Source organism: Oreochromis niloticus, linkage group LG2 (genome assembly GCF_001858045.2).
Source record: "Oreochromis niloticus isolate F11D_XX linkage group LG2, O_niloticus_UMD_NMBU, whole genome shotgun sequence".
Classification (NCBI taxonomy): domain Eukaryota; kingdom Metazoa; phylum Chordata; class Actinopteri; order Cichliformes; family Cichlidae; genus Oreochromis; species Oreochromis niloticus.
In genome coordinates, this window is record NC_031966.2 from 31,234,853 (window position 1) to 31,257,486 (window position 22,634).

A 22,634-nucleotide genomic window follows, 5' to 3' on the forward strand; every position below is an offset into this window, starting at 1 on the left:
GCAGCAAATAAAGTGGTAACTACAGCTGTTGAAAGGGCGTCAGAGCCAGTAAAAGTAAGAAATATGTAATAGGATTCTCTTTATTTCTGATAGAGGAGAACTGCTTTGCAGACAACGATTGGGAGAAAATTGAGGTGAGATTGAAAGTGTTTTTGATGTCTTACTTTCCCTTCTTTGATGGGGGAGTTTTTTTTTTTACTTGGATCATTGTGAGTACATTCAGTCTGGCTGCTTTTTGATGGTTGGCAAGCAGGAGCTGGGGTGGAAATGCAGGTGCAGCACAATGTAGAACATCTGCATCTACGTCTCAGTGGAGACAGAGAGAAAAAAAGAAAACAGGCATTAAAATCGAAAAGCCAAAGCAAAATGGAACGGCATCTGTCCTCTGTGTTTAATGCGGGCCGACCCCTCCATTGTGATGCAGATATGCGTCACCCCAGCAGCACCTCAGGTGATTAGCTGCACTGTATTTGTGAAAGATTGTATAAACAAACAGGTGTCCTCCACTCCCTCTGCAGCTCATTATGCCTCCGCTCATTTTGTTTTGCTTTATTTTATTGCATCTTTATCAACCGAACAGTGACTATTTTGAAGGAACAGCAGGCTTCCTGAGTGAATAACTGTGTAAATGTGTGTGTGTGTGGATGTGAGGCGAGAGAGCGAGGGTGCATATGTTCTGCACAGAGTGTCCTAGACATATTGGGGGCTATTTCCTAGTCTCTAATGGGGTGTGTAGAGAACAGTCTCCCTTGTGTAAAATGTGACTCAGGCAGACAGATCATGTTGCCTAATGGCAGGTGAGAGATGGAAATGCTTCACGAAAGAGGACAAAAGCAGGACATTCTGGTATGCTAATGTTAGCTTTTAACATACATGGAACAAAAAAAAAACAAAAAAAGAGGGCTGAGACTGAGGGAAATGATGCAGAAGACAAAACAAGGTGATGTCTAATGCAACCCAGAGTGAGCTTAGGTAGAAAAGAGTATTGTTAGGCGAGCGGAGTGGGGTGTTAACGGGAGATGTGGCAGATGCATTTATGAGTTTGTGTGCATTGTGTGCGCGCAAGCTCGCCTCGGAGCTTTTGTGCGAGTTGTAGAGTGGGTGGCTTTGCAGCACGCCTCGAAACCTCTGCATCAGCATCTTCTCTCTAGCGACCAATTAGCTTAGACATTCAGAAAAAAAATTTCAAAATAACTTTTCTCCATTTGCATCTTTTTCATTTGCTTATCTCTCATTCAACCGGCAGCGCTCTCTCTGCCTCCAAGGCTTTCTTCAGCTTCAGTGATGTCACACCTGCAAGATAATTGGATAAACTCAATTCAAAGCGAAAGCTCACGGAAACCAAGACAGTGAGGCACCATTTAACAGCTGCAGAAATGGGGCATTGCTGAATATATTCAGGAAGGAAACGCAAACGCTTACCTGATACCCGATACCTCTGTGGCGTTTCACCCATCCTCGTTATTTTATTTAATAATGCAAGTCATCCTGACGTTAACGTATGGGAACATGTACATCTTGTTACGACGCCCGCATAGTTCCGCCTTTTGTGCGTGTTTCTTTTTGGGTTGGCGCGTACACATGTAGATGTATAGAAAAAGGTATAGCTGCACGTCTACACCACGTGCGTTAAGGAGAAAATCTCCAACCCTCCTGTCTGCGAAGACTCTGCCAGCTCTGTGGATCAATTCCCTCTGATTCTGGATGAATTATTAATGCCCACATTCTGGTTTTTACTGATGGGCAAATCATTTGGGATGGATTTTTCTTGAGCTCCGAATGAATTCATCAGTTGTTTAAGGTGTCAATATTATTTCCTGATTTTGCTTCTGCAGAAAGAAGCGCTGATCCCGATCCCTAACGCGGGGACGTTGATGCTCTGACCTTGAGCCGAATGCTTACAGGGATCACACCTGCCACGCGCCACCAAGAAGCCACGTGTACACAGCACGCTCATCTGCGATCTGTTACATTGCTTAGCATAAATTAGCAGCTGCCAGTGTATCATCATGCATTTTTTAATTTTTTTTACATGCAGGCAGTGTGGCTTCAATATGATAATTCAGGTCTGAATCCTTTAAACGGCTGCTGTGAGCACAAGTAGAGCTTAACAAGGGTTATGAAGACGCCAGTTCAAGTTTCATTACTGCTTAATTAAACTTTAAATTTAATTCTGCATCTTTAGAAGCAAAATGCGAGCGCATTCTCCCACAATTTCCCCCAAATAAGTATGCGGCAGAGTGACTTAAGAGACAAATGATATTGTTAGCTTTATGTCAAGGGTGGTGCCAATGCTGCTTTGAGACGGTGACTGACGGCTCTGTTTGTGCGAGAGCTCAGCCAGAACAGGATGAATAGAGCACAGTTAGCGTTGCCAGCTGAGATCAATAGGCTACAGTCTCAGGTAAGCACCGCGGCTCACCCTATGGGTATTTCCTGAAACAATGATAAATGCGAGATGTTGCCTGCTTTGAAATGTGATATTTTTCATTTGTCGTGTTATATCACGTCATATCAGTGATTATACAGGGAAAGAAATGAGGAGCGGAGGCTAGCGTGAGACATTATTCCATTATCTCATAGAGTAATGTTTTGCACAGCCTCAGTGGACCTCGATAACGGCGAGGCAATAACAACACCAGGATATTAGAAATCCATGTTTAAAGTTTTTGCACTTCAGTTCTTGTGATGAAATATCAAAGGGAACCAGCGCTCGGGCAGTGCTAGCAGCAGCTTCAAAATTGTCCCACATGGTTTAATGTGTTCTGCGCAGACTTTATAAGAAGCCACTGTCAGACACGCAGATGTGAGAAAGAGGGAAAACAGGAGAAATCTCCCTGCAACATGACCGCCTGCCTGTGGTAGCAGTAAGACAACCACGCCGGATCCCAAGGGACCTATCAGCGTCTGTGGCAAGAACAAATGGCTTCGCTGGCTGGTCCTGTACAGCGACCGCAGAGTGAGAGGGGCTCTGGGAATGACCTGTAAACCAAACACATCACCACATTTAGTCTGTTGCCTTATTAATCTAATCAACAGCTCATTCAGTTCTCCTCAGAGACGGCCGTCAAAGCACAGCCGAGAAACCAAAAGAGACACTGACAGTCTGGTCTGTGAAACCTGCTCGGCAGATGAGTTTATTTTCCGATTCCAGTCTGAAATGGTCAACTTTGTTTCAGTGGAACCATGAAGGTGAATGCTGAAGTTATCCTTTGTTTGCCAATATCCAACCATGCTTGCATTTACAGTATGTCGACAGAAGCAGTTCAGCGCTAAGACCTTGGAAAACCTCTCTGTTTAGTCCAAAAGGGAAGCTGATAAATAAGGGAAGCTGATAAATACCCCCTCGCACTGCAGTGCTTCTCTTAAAGGGTGCTGCCCTGAGGATGAATGCTACAGTCAGAATACTCAGTAAGCGGTAAAGGATCCGACACCCTTATATAATAATAATTGATGGAATACGTGAAATACTAATTAATTTGTTATTTCATCAGATTCACTCTGTCAAGTGTATCGTTACACTATGAGGTAGTTAATAGCAGGTTTCACAATCTCCACAAAAAATAATGTAAAAAATTGAGAAAAATTTGATTGTATATCCTTATTACTTTATCATGAAGTCATTTTTCATGAATGTCTGCTCGATTTTCTGCATTGCTTAATATTAAGAACTGGGATTATAACTGAGAAACAGTTGTTATTACAACACTGATTAATTTCATCAACTACTTTCTTTCAATGTATTTGTTTTTGTGTATGACACATAACATTTGGACCACCTGTCTAATATTGCCAGTACAGCTCTGACCCATCGAGGCACAGACTCCTCTAGACCTCTGAAGGTGTGCTCTGGTATTTGGCACCAAGATGTTAGCAACAGATCCTTTCAGTTGTGTAAGTTGTGAGGTGTGATCTCCATGGATCAGACGTGTTTGTCCCACAGATGCTCGATTGGATTGAAATCTGGGGAATTTGGAGGCCAAGTCAACACCTCAAGCTTGTTGTTGTGCTCCCCAACCCATTCCTGAAACTTTTTACTTTGTGGCAGGCTGTTTTATCCTGCTGAAAGAGGCCACGGCCTTTAGGGAATACAGTTTCCATGAAAGGGTGTTTATTATCTGCAGTAATGCTCAGGTAGGTGGTACGTGTTAAAGTAACATCCACATAGATGGCAGGACCCAAGGTTTCCCAGGAGAACTTTACTCAAGCCATCACACTGCCTCCACTGGGTTGCCTTTTTCCCATAGTGCACCTATCCCCAGTTAAGAGATGCACACACACCTGGCCACAGTTCTGAGGCTCACATGCTCATTGCTGGTGCTTTCGATGGTGGACAGAGGTCAGCATGGGCACCTTGACTGGTCTGCAGCCCCATACTCAACAAACTGTGATACTCTGTATTCTGACACCTTTCTGTCAGAACCAACTGGGCAGACGAGCAGTTTGAGCTCGTCTGTTTGATCGAATTACAGGACCTGCTTCCAACCCTCACTCACCACATGCATCTGTTTTTTCCTTGGACCACTTTTTGTAGATACTGACCACTGCAGACCAGGAACACCCCACAAGAGCTGCAGTTTTGGAAAGCTTTAGTTTAGGTCTAACCATCACAGTCTGGTCCTTGTCAAACTCACTTAAATTCTTCACTTGCCTATTTTTCCTGCTTCTAACACAAACTTTGAAGAAGAAATGTTCACTTGCTCCCTAATATAACCCACCCACTAACAGATGCCATGACGAAGAGATAAAAGTGTTATTCGCTTCACCTGCCAGTGGTCATAAAGTTGTGCTTGATTGGTGTATACACACAAAAACTGTGAATAAATATATACACGAGTCACTGAATTCCAAATAAACAGTTTATAAGCATTACATTTACCCTGTTAAGCTAACAATTTAGTCTTCAAAATGATACTGAACAAAACGTGAATCTCAAATAGCTTTTTTGTTTTCAACCAACAGTCCAAAGGCCAAAGAAATTCAATTTAGTGACAGACAAATCAATTGTTCTTATCTTAGAATTAGAAACAAAGGATGTTTTGACGGTTCTCATTTTTTAACAACATTAATGTCTGCGGTATAGTCCGCAGTCCGCTCACTCCTCAAAGCCCGCGATGCCGCCTTCAGGTCAGGTGACAGAGCTCTGTACAGGGCTGCTCGAGCTGACCTGAAAAGGGGGATTAAAAAAGCCAAGTCAGACCACAAAAGAAACATCGAGACCCACCTGTCCAGCAACATCACACGGGAGGTGTGGCAGGGAATGCAAGACATCATAAACCACAGAGGCAGCACTGCGAAAACAGAAAACCTGAGTGTGCAGCTGGCAGAGGAAATAAACAGCTTCTTCGCCCGCTTTGAAACACCACAACAGCAGCACTCATCTGCTTCAGCCCTGCTCCCATCCTCATCCTCACCTGGTTCCTGCACCGCTCCACTCACTGTAACGCAGCACGATGTCAGACGTGTGCTCCTAGCAGTGAACCCCAGGAAGGCGGCCGGTCCAGACGGAGTACCTGGCAAGGTACTAAGAGCATGCGCACACCAGCTCACCCTCATCTTCACCAGACTCTTCAACCTATCACTGGATCAGGCAGCCATCCCATCCTGTCTAAAATCAGCCACAATCATCCCAGTGCCGAAGAAGTCTCCCATCTCCAGCCTGAATGATTACCGCCCTGTGGCCCTCACACCGGTAATCATGAAATGCTTTGAGAGACTAGTCCTTCAGCACATCAAGGATTACCTCCCCCCAGAATTTGACCCCCACCAGTTTGCATACCGCGCAAACAGATCCACAGAAGACGCCATCGCCACAGCCCTCCACGCTGTGCTGAGTCACCTAGAGCAGCGGCAGAGCTACGTCCGAATGCTCTTTGTGGACTACAGCTCAGCCTTTAATACTATCATCCCGGGCATCCTCGTCACCAAACTGGTCACTCTTGGCCTCCCTCCTCTCACATGTGCCTGGATGAAAGACTTTCTCACAAACCGGCCCCAGACTGTGAGACTCGGCCCTCATCTCTCCTCCACTCGCACACTGAGCACCGGCTCCCCACAGGGCTGTGTGCTGAGCCCCCTCCTGTATTCTCTCTACACCCACGACTGCAGTTCGACCCACAACAACACTCTCATCATCAAGTTTGCTGATGACACCACGGTAGTCGGACTCATCTCGAAGGGAGACGAAGCAGAGTACAGAGAGGAAGTCCTGAAGCTGGCAGCATGGTGTTCAGAAAACAACCTGGCACTGAACACTAAGAAAACCAAAGAGCTCATTGTTGACTTCAGGAGACACAGCACTGACTTAGCCCCCCTTTACATCAACGGGGAGTGTGTGGAGAGGGTCCACACCTTCCGGTTCCTTGGTGTCCTCATCTCTGCTGACATCTCCTGGACAGACAACATCTCAGCGGTCGTCAAGAAGGCCCAACAGCGGCTGCACTTCCTGAGAGTCCTCAGGAAGTGCAAGCTGGACTCCAACCTGCTGCTGACCTTCTACCGCTCGTCCATTGAGAGCCTGCTAACCTACTGCATCACGGTATGGTACGGCAGCTGCACTAAGGCGGATAGAGCGAGGCTTCAGAGTGTGGTCAAGACAGCACAAAAGATCATCGGCTGCCCTCTCCCCTCCCTGATGGACATTTATTCCTCCTGCTGCCTCAGCAGAGCAGCAAACATTATCAAGGACAGCTCCCACCCTGGCTTCAACATGTTCAGCCTGCTTCCCTCAGGGAAGCGCTACAGGTGCATCAACACAAAAACCCACAGACTCAAAAACAGTTTCTTCCCCAAAGCCATAACCACCCTGAACTCACACATGCACCGATAACACAGCCCCCCACTTCCCACTTCCTCTATGGACCACCACTGTGCAATACCAATTCAACTGTATATACATAACACTATTTATTACATATTACTTTTTTTAAAACCGGCTTGTATATTTGTACATTTTATATATATATTTTTTTCCCCCTGTTAATACTGCCCATATGTATATAGCGCTGCAGAACTGTACCCCCCCCCAGCATGTTTGCACTGAGTAGGAGATGCTCTGTATCTCATTGTACAACTGTATAGTGACAATAAAGGCATTCTATTCTATTCTATTCTATAGGTGCAAGGGTAAAAATTCAAATCTCTGAGCATTCAAATGCAGTTCCATCAGTTGAGATTCCAACTTGTGTTTAAACTCAAATAAGATCGAACACTCACTGATCAGGTATGCAGACAGAAATATTTCTAAAAGGTTTGCACGGCTGAACTGATTTATCATCTCTATCTGCGACTGGAGCAGAGCAAACAGTAATGACATTTCCAAAAAGTCTCACCTCAAATGCTCCATTAAGCAGAGGCAGAATAACGAAATTATCAGCTATGAATAAATAGACAATGAAGTGAGGGAGCTTGAATTCTTGAAAAATACATGATTTTAACCTTCTGAGTCTGATTCTTATTTGGGATGCATTTTTAATTTCTCCTCACTATTTGTGATTAGTTGGACCTGTTATAAGTATATAAGTTTACCAAGTTTACAGCAGAACACGATAAAGCCAGCATTGCTAAACAAAGTAAAAAACACTGCTGAGCAGAATGAAGAAAAAGTAGCAGAAAAGCCAAAATCATTTCCACGTATGAGGATGCGAACTCTCAGAAGAATCATTTTAAATCGGTCCTTATATTCAGAGGCTCAAAACCAGTCGGACAGTTGACTGACAGATAGTTTCATGGTGAAGTGAGACCTATTCCCTTGATATTCCATGACAAATCAAGCCGATGAATTATTTGGATTTCATCACAATTTTTAAAATTGTATTTGGTAGCATTTCACTGGAACCTTCAGTATGAGGTTCAGAGCAAGTGAGAGCGACTACAGTTACACTACCAAAACAACCCTATGAAAGAGAACAAGAACTCAACAGTCTGGTATATTCTTAAAAACAATAAACACACTGACTAGTTCAGTAGCACTAAAAGGCCTGAAAGACCACAGAGGAAAACTAAAGTGGATAATTGCAGTATTATTTCCTTGGATAGGCAGAAAAAACTTCTTCACAATGACTAACCAAGTCAAACACATTCTCGAGAAGGTCTACAGTCAAGTGATGGCTGTTAATGACAAGGTGCAAACCACCGGTTACGCTCAAGAGCGAGAAGATTTTACCTGAAAAGTTGGGAAAACATCTTTGGACAGATTGAACAGAAGAGAAAAGTACAGCGAAGGACAGAAACGGCTCGGGAAGATAGCACATCATCCATGAAACATGGCCGAGGTAATGTTATGGTCTGGTCATGTATGGCTGCCAGTGATAGCAGCTCACTAATGTTTATTGATGATACGAGTGCTGATAGAAGCAGCTATGAACTATGAAGTGTACACGCCTGTACTCTCTGCTCAGATTCAGCCAGATGCTGTAAAACTGGTCATACAGAGCTTCTCAGTGCAAATATATAATGACCCAAAGCATACTGCAAAAAATATCCTTCAACGGCCAAATCAGTCACCTGATCTCAACCCAACAGAGCATGTTTTTTTTTATTTTGGGGCTATGTCAGGAAGGGCATCCGGTATAAAAACTGCCAAATCAAACATGCTGAGCTACCCGCTGTGGCGACCCCTTGTGACAAGGGAGCAGCCAAAAGTAGCTAAATACAAAACTGAAGGCAGACAGACCAACAAATAAGCAGCAGCTGAAGGCGGCTGCTGTGAAGGCCTGGCAGGGCATCTCCAGGGAGGAAACACAGCATTTGTTCACGTCCATGGGTTCTAGACTTCAGACAGTTATTGACTGCAAAGGATTTTCATCCAATGAATAAAAAACAATTCTTGTATTTAAGAATATGTTTGTTTGTCTACTTTTGAGCCTCTTAAAATAGGGACTGTGTACAAAAATGACTGTAATTCCTGAACAGTTAATGCAACACTTTGGTTTAAAGTCTTGACTCAAAGCTGAACGTCTGCACTTCAATCAACATGTGATTGATTTAAAATCCACTGGGTTAGTGTACAGAGGCAGAGTGATCATGCAGGAGGGAGCGCAGTAAGATGTAAAACACATGCAAAAACTAAAACTGAAAATCAGGTTTCTTGAGGAGAGTTTGCAACAGACATATTTACCCTGAAAATGCATTTGTTTTTTTAATCACAAGGCGACGTTATATTTACTGACAATGCTGTGCCATTGCTTTTGCCATTTCAATCGGTACCTTTTATAATCACATATTAAAAAGAGGACACTACCTTTCTGTCGACTCGCTCTAGTGTTTGGTAAATCCTCAAATTCACCAGCTGCTTTCACGGTTTTATCCCACAACTAAATAATAGCTCTGGCTCAGGCTGTATTTACAGGGTAATGAATGGGTGCAGCTTTCGCATGCTCATACAGCAAAACAGCCAGCAGTCACTTCCAGGCCACGCTCAGACACACATACTCGCACACACATACTTGCAATCATAAACACACACCTGTGAAAGCAATGATGGGAGTTTGTCTGTTTGTGCTCGCAGGGTCATGTTTGTCTCATTTAGCCACTATTGTTGCGATGATAGAAACTGTATGCAAACTCATTTGAGAGCGGGACATACAGTCAGTTTGGATTAGGTATCTGAGCTCTCAGCGTTTGAAATTAAATTACAAAGTGACAACAGATTAAATGTTAATTTGTTGCTGAGAGACACCGCTGGAATTTGTTTGCTCCAACTTCGTAACTGTGCTTAGATTTAAGTAATGAACTAGTTTGTTTACTGAAAAGTGAAGCAACATTTCCATCGTTCAACTGGAAGAGAAGTGCATATCTGAAATTAGGCGAGACAGATAGATAAGACAGATTTTGCAAGCAGGGATTGTTCAGTAAATGAGCTAAAAGACAATGAAGGGAAACTGAGGTGGACTTTATCTACTTTGAACAGCAAGTGGCTGATAGCAGAGGGTCATAAGCAACTGCAGCTCACCTGGGCCTTCCTCTATAAAAGCTGCTCCATGTCTTCATTTGCTCTCTCTTTCTCCTCCATCCACCTGACACCATCCCTCTTTGGTGTCTGTGGTTTTCTTTTTATTAAATTCTATTTTTATTTAAGTAATTATCTTGTGTGGACTCCCCACTCGGCACTTACGTAGAGCCAGTGTGTGACTGTAAAGATATAGAAGTACTGATGTCGGAAACATTATAGGTATTACAGAAGTTCATATAACCTGTAAACATAATAAATGTATCTTAAAAAAAGGACTAAGCATGAACTTATTACACAGTAAGGAAAAAACAGAATGTGAGCAAAGATGTGTAGTGAATGACTCAGTGGTTTCTTACTCACACATACAGTACTGCACAAAAGTCTTGAGCCAACCCACATTTCTTTATATTTTGGGAAATACGTGCAAAGATTTATTTAAATATGCAACCATACGAGGAAAAACTACGGTGGCCCTGAGAGGCCAAATGAACTACAACTTAAGAAAACACCAGCAATAAGAAAAACGCTGCAAAAGCACACAAAACACAACGGAAATAGGAAGAAAGAAAACAGAAATAAGAAGAAAGAAAACAGAAATAGGAAAAATGAAAACAGAAATAGGAAAAAACAGATTTCCAAACGCACAAGGGAAGTGTTTCTGGGGAGACAATAACCCGACGGACCAGTTGCAGGAACCAAAATATGCTAAGAATTGCGCTGGGAGACATTTAAAAGAAGTGGAGGATCTATCGGTTTTATGAGGAAAGAAAAGATGAGAGGTAAGTGTGTTAGCCTAACTATTAGCCTAAAAATCCATCATCAGTATTATATGAATCATCAGATTAAAACACACTTACCTAGCATGTTTTGGTTCCTGCAACTGGTCCGTCAGGTTATTGTCTCCCCAGAAACACTTCCCTTGTGCTTTTTGGAAATCTGTTTTTTCCTATTTCCGTTGTGTTTTGTGTGCTTTTGCAGTGTTTTTCTTATTGCTGGTGTTTTCTTAAGCTGCAGTCCGTTTGGCCTCTTGAAAGTCAGTATTACAAGCTGAAACTTACGCACGCTTTCTTTTAATTTCTTTCAGTAGACTCCAGGCTTCATGAAGGACATTTTCTGCTTCAGTAATGTTGAGGTCTGGACTCTGGGGAGGCCAATCCATGACTGATAGTGTTTCATTGTGTGTTTTTCTATTCAGGTATGATTTTACTACATGGGATCATTGTCATCCTGAAAAATGGAGCAGACTCCCTCCAGATGATATTATACTGTGGATCAAAATCTAAAGGTGGTTCTGACATAGGCTGTGTCGTGTTTTACAGAAGGCTGCAGACACTTAGTGTTGTACTGCTGTCCTGACTTCCTCTGCACATATTGATAACTTGAACCGAAAATGTCAAATTTGGTCTCATCACTCCATGCAACCTGTGGCCACTGATTTTCAGTCCAGTTCTTGTGATATTTGGCATACTTCAGCCTTTTCTCCCTGTTTCCGTTCATTAAAAATGGCTTCTTGGCAGCCGTTTTTCTGATGAGGCTTCACCGAGCAGTAGATCGATCAATTGAAGGACCAGCTGCATCTTTCACTTCCTGTGTCAGGTCTTTGCTTGATTTTTTTCCTGTTACTTCAGAAAAAGACTTTCAGATATTGTTCATCTGCTGAAGAAGTTTTTTAGTCCTGCCACTTCTTTTGTTCTTTTGTTTCTTCACATTTTGTAAGGACACTGTGCGCACCATGCTGAGATATGCGAAGGTTTCAGCTAATAGTCATTTTTGGACTCACTTTGTTGGTGCCAAAAGACTATTTTATGTCTGTCATACTGTGTTATGTTTGGCATTTTCATAGGCTCATCTAAAGAAATGGGAACAAATAATGTGTTTTTCTTACAACCTGCTAGTAACAAAGTGACAGAATTTAAAATTGGTCCTTTGCTGTCTGTAATGTGTAGACACAACATTGGTTCATCCCATGCCTTGTTTATGCATGAATGATTCATAGGTCAGTGTTAAGTGGCTTAACCAACAAAAACATTCCTGTGAAAATGGTCAGGTACAATCACTGGACTGAAAATCAGTGAAAAAGCAGCCAATTTCCAAAGAAAAATTTTAAAAGACCTTCAGAAATTTTAGACAAGTATTGCTCAAGACCAAAAAAATTAGAAAAATAACTAGAAAGCATGGCTCCTTCGAAACAAAATATAAAAAATTGGGGTTGCAGTGTTGCGGACTTTATACTGGTGAAAAGAGAGCTGTAAAAGCAAAGCTCTCGATTTACTGGTCGATCTACGTCCCTACTCTGACCTGTGGTTAAGAGCTCTGGGTAGTGACCGAAACAACAAGAGCCTAAATGAGCTTTCTCTGAAGCGTTGCTGGCCTCTCCCTTAGAGTTAGGGTGAGGAGCTCGGCCGTTTGAGAGGGGATCAGAGTACAGCTGCTACTCCTCCACATCGAAAGGAGCCAGTTGAGGTGATTCGGGCATCAGACAAGAATGGGGGAGGCATGTCCCACTGGGAGGAGGCCCTGCGGCAGACCCAGGACACGCTGGAGAGATTATATCTCTTGGCTGGTCTGGGAACACATTGGTGCACCTCTGGATAACCCTGTGACCCCGGATGAGTGGAAGAAAATGGATGGATGGATGGGTGACACAGTACTGTACATTATTTCTACCTTACAGTAAACGAATCACATTTAAAGACCAAAGCAACAATTTTTCTAACAACTATTGCTGCTAGAGCCTAAAGTCTAATATCTAAACTATATTAAATGACAATACAGAGCCACATGTTGCTCGATCAACGGGGGCTATCCACACACTAGTGTTGTGCTGTAAATATTTACTGCTGGTTTGTGCATTTATCCCCAGCTGCACAAAATGCACTATTTACTCTTAAGTACATATAATTTCCTAAAGAAACTGCAGAGCCAAGCTGTCTTAGGAAATTAACAGAAGAAATATGATGTTTCTCTAGCTCGATGGCGTGGAGCATATAAAACTGGGAAAATTGTCCAGTCACTGTATGGCTTTGCAAAGTGTGAAAACTGCAGGGGGTGGGGGCTTATTTTGGACTTGTCACTGTATTTTGCAGCAGAAAACACTGTGTTGCAACTCATTAGAATGGCTCATGTCGTCAAAGTGACTATCTAAACTGTTAATTACATCGAGCCAGAGGTCTAAACATGTCAGTTTTACAGCCTACTTACTGACAAAGACATTACCCACGGCCTACCCATACCAAACCAAGCTGAGGATGAGTTTCTCTGATGGTATTATTTCTGACTGAGGAAAACAACTGCAATTGCACATTTCTCGAGACATCTCAGACTGGTCACCATCTGTTCATACTAAAAGAAAGGGGGGGAAATTATAGGGCAAGTTATTACGCGGTCATTTTACTGGTCACACTGGGCTGTATGTGGCAAAATGAAGTTGTGTCCTACTTTAAGAGGAACAACTGAGCTTGGGGCTGCGAGAATAGCGAGGTCTGAGTGAGACGTGAGATAGGCTAACAGATTGCTTAGGTCTTGCTGTTGGATTTATGGAAATTCTATAAAACATAAAACATTGAAGAACACCCAGAGGAAACATTTGTTTCTATGACAGTCTGCAGTTTGTGTGGCTTCTGCACGTTTCCGATGACAGAGATGAACAAAGGGTCAGCGATGTGACCCAGGGTCATAGCGCTGTCCAAAAGGCCAATAATGCCTGTGACAAATGTCAGAGAATCTGGTGTTACTCTGAACCTGCATGGATTTATTGATTCCCTCTCTTTTTGTTTCTGTTCACAAAAGCTCTGACTCAAGTTTTATGCCCACTGCAAGCCATAAACATTTCCCAGAGTCAACAACATCCCTCCATTTTTTACACAGTCTCCCACCTCTTCCCTTTGTGTGACCGGCCTCTTCATTTGAGTGGATTTGTTTTGTCCCTCTTGTTTAGGCCCGGGCTAATCTCCCTCATCGGCACAGCTTTGGCCTGCTCTTTCACCCGCTCTCGCTTGGAAAGACTGTTTGTAGTAAAGATTGTAATCTAACGGCTAATCTTTACGGCTTTCTCCAGGGCAGGGGCACCGAGCCTGGCTGAATGATTTGCCAGAGATGCAGAAACTTCTTTGTGAGCTGGAATTGAAGGAAAGAGATCCTACACATATTCAGATGTGCCAGCTGTCACTGCTGGAGTTGTCAAATAGTGAGCCAGAAGGTGTGTCAGGTGGTATTTGTTTTATGATAACGCTCATTACTTATAGATTCTCATACAGTTCAGTTTTCCTTACCGTATAGAGAGCCAATTATTCAAAAAAAGAAGATGTGTGTCTGAAGTCTTCTGTTCCCTACTACTCTTCCTCTTCTTGCTAGTAAAGCAACATATATCTGTCATAATGAGGCACAAGCAGTACCACCAAGCTGCCTCTCGTCACTAACGCAACACAAAGAGATTTACTAATGCAGACTGTTAACACAGCCAGTTTTAAACACAGCCTGGGTTTTATACAGCACTACAGCAAGCAGTCCCTGGACGGCATGCATTATACACATCTAATTAAGTCTTCACATGTCTATAATAAACCACATTATGCCTTTGGGGGCTAGAGGGCAGGTCAGTAGCTGGCGTCGAGCTTGTGCGAGACAGCCAGTTGTCAGCATGCATGTGTGCGTGCACGTGCATGTCCGTGTTTGTGTTTTTTCAGAATCAAGCCTATAATAGCTATTTAACTTTCACTAATTAACCCAGAATAAATCAGGATGGCACAGTAAATATTTGTAGCCAAGGAGGGAGTAGGGCGACGGAGATGCTCCTCTGTGGCGCTATCACGCCACTGGATGATGAGAAAGGACTGTGGCGGGGGTTGAGTGAAAGATGCACAGAGAAAGGGACAAACTGAGACAGAGAGACAGAGATGGAGAGAGAGCATGGCTGAGGAGGGCAGCTGGCCAGCTGTTAGTATAGTTTGATTGGCCTGTGGAGAGCTGCCTCTGTCTTTTCATGGCACCAGTAAAGTGCAGTGCTCCCAGTAGCAGGTGGCCGCTGCCCATCGCCTACCTCCCCCTGGGACAGCAGGGACAAAGATCATCAGTGGCTCCCTTGTTTTTTATTAAACACCTTCATGGTCTGCAGCTCCATAGCTACCGAGAAGGAAACAGAAAGGCTCTTTTTTTCACACAGAATAATTAATCAGCGCATTAAAGTCTGGAAAACTATTTTTAATGGCACAGCTACACTGCACTCGCTCCCCCCCCCCCCGTTTCTCTGACATCAAAGTCTCAGAAGACCTGATGCTACAAATCAGAGGCGCTTCAAACAGCCCACACAGATTTACACAGGTTGCTTCAAACGTGGCTTAAAAGTGTGGAGTAGTCGTCCTTTCCTTCACGAAGCCGGGTTTGGCAGTTGGAGGGATAAGGCTACGGTAAACCGAGGGAAAAGAACAGCCCCTGTAAGTGCTCTGAGTGCTTTCACCCCCCTCTTCCTCCCCACCCGAGCAGCTTGACAGCCAGGTCTCGGTGACCGTGTTTGTGACAATCAGGCTACCTCACATCATCACTTGGTTTAGCTGTTGCCATAGCAACGCACGGTACAGTAACACCGCCAGCCTCGGCTTGATTGTGAGCTGATACTCCTGGTGTTTGCTCTTTTCAGTGCCAGAAAACTGTATTTCCACATTGTTAGCCACACAACGCAAAGCAAACTCCAATTTTGCTCAGTGTCTCCATTTTTCTCCGTCTCTGTCTCTTGCCCCCCCCCACGCTCTCCTCTCTCCACTCCGTCTCTCCAGAGGGGTGTAATTCAATTCTCTGAATACACTTCAGAGAGGAGGAGTGTGAAGACTCATTTAAGCCTCTCTAACACTTGTGAGTTTTTGTACCAAATGTTACTTATTTTCACTGGCTTTGGATCCTGGAAGGCCGCGCGTTTGTTTTTTCTGGCTTCGTCCAGTAATTCAACCATTCCGAGGATTATTTTTCCTGGAATCTGAGATGAAATTCAAGCAAACTGCAAAATCAGTTTGGTGTCAAACTTTGCAAAATTACTCCTATTTTTTGCTGAAACAATTTTGTCTGATTTCTCATATTTTTCGGGGGTGATAAACGGTCCTTTTAAAAAACAGCAGCACCGACCAGGATTCACTGGCGTTTATTGTAGAAAAAAGCCTAATAAATGAATGATACCACATATTAGCCTGCGCCGCTATTATCCGAGGAAAATGAATGCGAGGTTCATTCGTTAACTGCTCCTCTTTGTTATTCAGATTCACTCCATTGTACAACCTCAGCACCGTGAAGGCAGAGCAAAGAATCAGAAGTTGTCTGGCGACAAAGGTGTTACTCAAAGGTGAGACAGACTGATGGGACAAAAGCTTTGAGAGGCATATTGTAACACTGCTCCTCCTTGGAGTGGTTATCTCCCTCCACTGTCCTTGAGCGTTTTTGAGCAAGTCAGCAGACATTCTGCCAAGCAAAGTCCATTTCTTTAGAGGTACACGTTTATATAAAAGCGAGGAAGCAATCTCTTACCGAACGGTTGTCCGTGTGTAATTAGGATTACAGTCACATTTAAATGGAGTGCTTACTTGGCTCTGTGTCGTGAGCTGTGGCAGTGAGAGCTTTTCTGCTTGTGGATATGAGCTGGCAAGAAGGTCAGGATGTGGGCTGGCAAGAAGGGCACCGTGTCACTCCCGACCTCTCGGAGGGGCTTTGCTGCGAGGGGTGGGGTGGGAAGGGGGACGATGACATGTGTCTCGCTCTGCCAAGTCCTGCTCCAGCACTGTAATAATACCCAATTATAACCTGGACTAATTGGAATGGTGCTTTGTTTTTCTTTCTGTTATTTCAGAAAGCTGACAGCAACAACTCACGGAAGGATCGATGGCGGATTACGAGGCTCATGGAGCTGCATAGAGAGGAGGGCTCAGACTGAGGCAGCAGCTCTCATTAAAGCCCGGCCTGATCTCAGCCAAGCCCTGGGAAAGGAGGGTGAAAAAGGCAAGAAAAAACAGAGCAGGGAGGAAGAAAAGGGAAAGCTGCAGGAAGAAAAAAACACAGAGAAAAGTTTACTGTCCCCTTTGGACATGGCCTCTGCTGGACTCTTATAAATGGGTATTGTTCCCCATGAAGCACACAGCGACTGTTTACAGTTTCCTATAAAGGAGGGCTTTATTCCTGCTCAGGGATGCATTGTGACAAGATAATTTGAATAGCTGAGGTCTTACCACAAAGCTATAAACATTTACGGGCAGTTGACACGGAGAATAAAGAATGAGCCACGTAACCTCTGCAAGATGCCGGCCTGACTCCTGATGACACAGCCAAAGCTCAGTCGACTACTTCCAAACTCTGCCGCCGTCCTCAACACGCTGGCAGACGGGGCGAGGAGGAGAGACAAACGCAGAGAGGAAAATGCAAACAAGCACATAAACAGGAGCAAAAGGAAGACAGATAACTAAAGAGAGGCGATGCAGGTCTCCGACGTCCCCTTTGACTCGTTCCACAATGAAATGGCGGTGTCTTGTTTTTATGTTTTATCACAGAAGTCGACCGCGGGAGCAGACCCACGGGAGCAGCCAGACATGAGGCTGAATTCGATTAGACGGTAATCGGAGATGGACAGGCAGTGGTGCAGTCAGCGCCCGCGAGCCGAGGGGACTCCATAAGCAAACTATCCCCATGACTTTCTCGTTTCACGCGATCCGTCGCGGTGGCCTTTATGAGTGTTTATAATCCACGACTTAGCTGGGTTTCGAGCTTTGTTTTAACTCTCAAAACCATCCTCTGGAGTGCGCGCAGTAATAATATCAGGACTCAGATCCATTAATGAATTACCAACCTCATCTCACTGCTGCTGCCATCTCCACAGGCTTAAGTAGGGAAACTGAGGTCTTGGGGAATTAGTCACATTGGATTGCATTTTCTTTGAGACTTTCCCATCTACACACAATCTTCCACCTCTCTATCTTTCCAGCTCTCACTGCTACAAAGTTGTGTTTCCTTTTTCCCTTTTTTCTCCTCGTGCCTTACTTGGCATTCTGTTCATTCTCCAAGATGTTTCCAGCGTAACCAATGATTAACAATTACGCCAGTGCATCTAATTAATGCCGGCTAATTACGAGGTTGAGATGCTGACGGGGAATGGGGGGTAGGACTAGGAGATTGCAGCATCAGAAATAATCAGGAGAGAAGAAGAGGCTGTAGCAAAAAGCCACAAAAAAACAGAAGAAGATGAAGAGAGGGAGAAGATGGGAAACGAGTGTCTTAATTGGCGTGCTCAGTTTTTGTCTCAGGACCCTGAGCTTATTACATTAAAAAAAAATGGATAAGTTGTGCATAAAATTGTTATACTCACTCATCTAATTTATTAGCCATGTGCATCACATTAAAGAAAAAATAAAAGGGATACACAGGATGTCTGTTTTCCCACTTCTGAACTGGATGGGAATTAAGTTCAAACCACGCGAGGTCCCTGGAGTGGCGGGGAAACGCCAGCCATAATTACGTCCATAAAATGCCCACAGATTTTTAATGTTAAACTAATTTGCTGTTCATTTGTCAAGAGCTGGTAAACCGAAATAGCCAACGCATGCACGACACACGCACACACACTTCGACCTTTAATATATATATAAATCACACCAACTAACGATCGCTCTCTCTTCATTTACCCTGTTTCTTTTTTCCTTCTTTTACAGTCCACACACCATAGACCTCTGCCCAGTTCCCCACCTCAAGCAATACTTCATTGGGAAAATAGCCAAGAAAAACGAGCTCTCTCCACGGCTCATAATGAGGCTGCACGGAGCGTTCATTAGCATAGTCAGTGTCTACCGTCCTACAGTATATCGGGGCGTTATGTTCAGTGACGTTTTTATTCCTACAACTATTCTGTAAGGGCTCCATAATACTGTCCAAGAAAGAAAACACATCATATATTAAAGGGACATAATTCCTGCTTCCTATTCAAATGAGCACATCTGAAGAGAGCAAAGATGGAAGAGGGGGAAAAAAGAAAAAGGAAAGGGGGGTGGTTGGGGAATTACCCGGAGAATAGCAATTATATTCAGAGGAACCAATTTAGAGTGCATGTTTGTTGTTTTTTATCTTTTGGCTCAGAGAAGAGGTAGGAGGCTGCGCAGCTCGGAGCGGTGACACGGGTCCTCCTCAGTCTTCCGAAGTGCATTAAACTAAATGATTGACAATGATTGAAACCACATGGAGCCCGAGGCAAATTACCAGGGGTGAGACTTCATTGTGCAGATCTGCTGCCGAGCTGCTTTCACAATTCATGTTTAGAGTGGGGTGGGGGGCTTTCTGCAAAAAGGGATATTTGTTAGTCATACAAATGTAACATAAAGTTCAAGAGGAGGACGGCGTAAAGAAACGTTTCCGCATCCTGTAAGACAGGATGTAGCTCTCAGTGGGTTGTGAGAGGCTGAGCTAACACTGCGGCCTGCTCAAACACAATCAGAACAGCAGCAGGTGAAGTCAGGGCCAACAAGCTCGACTCCAGGGATGTTTGTCATCGGGTGTTGAACAGGGCGGGTGGCGGTGGTGGGGAAGTGGAGGGGTATGTTTAGCGCTGTCAAAGCGAGCTATTTGTGTTTGAGATGCTGCATTGAATAGCGCTTCCACCTGGCAGAACTCAGCCTGAGTGGATTTCCATCTATTTTCCAAGTCCTCACCCTTTTAGTGTCAAGGTAGGAAGCGTTAAGTTCGATGGGAATCTTAAATAGCAAATCAATAGCGCGGCATTTATTTATTTATTTTCATTCAGGAAGTTGCATCTTAGTCAATATCCTGCATCATTCATCCTCACCTCCATCTTCCTCGCAGCGCCGTCGAGCCTCGCGTGCACATCTGACCTCGTTAAGTTCAAATGAAAATGTGCAGAATAATCAGCGGCTCCCATCAAAAGCAAACAAAAAAGAGCGAGAGAGAGAGAGAAATGGGAAATTTTAGGAGTGTTTCAAGCCCACCCATGAAAAATAAACATTAAAATTCAAGGATTGCGTGCAGTCTTTTTTTTGTAAAGCCTTCTCTTTACTTAAAAGTCCATTAAGTTGTAGCAAGCTGTGAATGGTGCGCATTTAAATGTGAGCAGAGACGCATATTAAACCCTTGCTTTTCATAAGTGACATTTTTGTTAACGGCAGCTTAAGACTGATTTCTTTTTGAGTTCGGAGAAGCTGAACTTTGGGCATTTAGTCGCCGGCTCTCGACAGAAGTAAATGTCCAGTTAATTAGTTTCCAGGGTGTACGGGGCATTTGCAAGCAGGAAGAAGAAAAGGGGGAAAAAAGCAACCGTCAGCTGAGTGTGCTTTTCAAATTCGTGTAGCAAATGCCTTGGGGTAGGGTGGCGGGAGCCAGATGTAGTTGTCTGAGGACAATAGATGAAAAATTCGTCTAATATCATTCCTTTTTGGAAGCATTACATTACAGTGGCATAGGCATGGGGGGTCTCTGGCAGTTCTGCTTCCAGTGAGACAAACATTTTTATCTTGCAACATCTCCTATCATGTAGGTACAGTGCCGTTTAATTTATTGTCTATGATGTAATAGCCAGATCCAGTGTAGTAAACATTAGAAGGGAATAGCTCACTGAATACTGTTGTGAAAGTCAATAGGGCTGCAATAACATAAATCAATGGCAGACAACAGCCCAAAGCTTATGCAATGTTCTACTAAATTAGGCATGTAACAATTAGAGCGGTGCATTTTTTCCCTCTCTCTCTCTGGTGTGACCTTTGATTAAGGTTCTGTCAGTACGGGGGTGTAAGGCCGAAGGGGTGTTGGGGGGGAGCGTGTCATGCATGGCCCCGTATGATTACTTTAGATGGTGCAAGGTGAGAAATTTATGAGGCAACTTGTGTGTGACGTTCCTGTGCGCGCGTGCACGCATTTCGAGAGGTGGCGAGGCGAGGGTGGATTAGTGACGTGTCGCCCGGTGTCATTAAGACGGGGGGGCCATACAAATAATTTCATGGGTGTTTGCTGTTTACAATCCTCTGCTCTGGACGCACTTAGGCTGCAGTGGCAGCTGCAGACACAGCTCCTAGTCTCCCTCAAATGTTGCTTAAGGGGGAAGCTGCTATTCTTCTCCCGAAGCCTTAAATAACGTGGTCTATAACATTTTTCATGTAGTGACCCTCTGTTCGAGGCACACGCTGAATATTTTAACACGCTAAGATGTTAAACTTTTTTACAGCACTCTCCCTGCTTATTTTTATTCCCCAGCACTGGCCAAAAATAATAAAAAATAATAAAAGCACAAAACAGTAGTGTATCAAAACAAGCGAAGAGCTCTGTGATCCTTCCACCTGGCGTTTACACGGGTCGTTATGGTCACTTTTTGAAGACTGTATGCAAAATGATGAGGCAGGTAAAGCACCTTCTGAGGGGAACCCTTGGTAATTGACCTTGCTGTCTTGAGCCTAGTCAGCAAGCAATAAAGAACGGTTAAATGTTAAGGCAGAAACTAAAGTGCTTGAAGGGCTACACGTTCTCTGCATTAATGAAATAATAGCCTGGCTTATTTCATATTCTATGCGAAACCAAGGTCACCATTACGTGTTGTTTAATAGGCCATGTGAGGGTGAAAAGCTCTGATTTGAGTGAGTGCGTCCCTGTGTATGTTTGTGCTAGCGTTAGAGGAAAAGCCAGCGTGCGTGTGTGTGCGTGCGCGTGTGTGCTCATGTGTACATATCTAAGTATCTGGGAGGCTTTTTTCATGCCAAGGAGAAAATGAATATTGGAATGATTACCACTTGATTAACGATCCGGCTTAACAGGTATATGAGGTTTCTGATTTAACAATGCAGATATATCAGCTCGCTGATTAAAACTAAAATTAGAAATGCAATGACAGGGCACCTGAATGATTTAAATGAAAGTCTCTTTTGCCGGTTGGTGTCACATGCAGAGATTCATTTTTTTCTTCCTCCCTCTCTTGGCCTACACTAGTTTGTTTAAACCATGTTTAAATACATGCACTTAGAGTGTCAGTTTATTTGCAATCGCCTTATTTTAACGCCTCCCTCCAGACGTAAATAAACGGGACCAGCTATAGACGGGATGAATGGGAGCGTGCTGCAGCCAGCCACTTACAAAGCCGGTATATTTAACCTGTGACATCAGGGATCACTTTTAGATTTATATAGGTTTCAAATCAAAATGTTTCTAATGGAGCAATTTGAGCTCTTAGCATCCAGCTGTCAAAACTCCTCAGAGCGTTCCTTGGGCCAGCCATGACAGAAACAGAGCATGTGATTGGCCTAATTGAGATGACATTTCCCTGTCTCTATGGAGAAGGTCACCTCAGAGTCAGAGTGAGTAGGTGCTGATGTCGCTGTCTCTTTCCCTCGTCCTGCTGTACAGACAGACACATCCATCTGAAGCTATTAAAATCGTGTTGATGTGCCCTCCTACGTCCTGCTGTGATTATCATCTATTAAAGCCCAGCACCACTGAGACAGCATTCACCGTGGTGGCAGCTGGCTGACGGGCTTAACTGGGGCTCGCCGTAGGTTACACCTGCGAGTGTTAATGTGGTCAGCGGCCGCGGAGCAGAGATGAGAAAGGCAGGCAGGATCCCTGAAGGAGAACACGCAGAAGCCTGCACTGACTCTGCGACGTGTTTTGCTTTATGTTTGCAGCAGTCTCGCAGGACTCCCAACAAGGAAAGCACAGATGATGAGGC

General features: G+C 44.0%; 2 long non-coding RNA genes across 3 annotated transcripts; one reads left to right on the forward strand and one right to left on the reverse strand.

Moving 5' to 3' along the window:
- Positions 1-4,860: 4,860 nt before the first annotated feature.
- On the reverse strand, positions 4,861-10,357 carry LOC102079248 (uncharacterized). Its single transcript, XR_269062.4, has 3 exons — positions 10,313-10,357; positions 9,953-10,131; positions 4,861-5,167 (listed from the first exon to the last, which is right to left on the reverse strand). It is a non-coding gene; the product is annotated as an uncharacterized LOC102079248 (long non-coding RNA).
- Positions 10,358-10,673: 316 nt separating this feature from the next.
- Positions 10,674-20,314, forward strand: LOC102079303 (uncharacterized). Of its 2 annotated transcripts, XR_003213728.1 has the most exons (5): positions 10,680-10,731; positions 11,148-11,237; positions 14,010-14,150; positions 16,198-16,280; positions 16,782-20,314. It is a non-coding gene; the product is annotated as an uncharacterized LOC102079303 (long non-coding RNA). The 2 variants fall into 2 exon arrangements; XR_003213729.1 differs by lacking the exon at positions 11,148-11,237 and having other exon boundaries at positions 10,674-10,731.
- Positions 20,315-22,634: the final 2,320 nt, after the last annotated feature.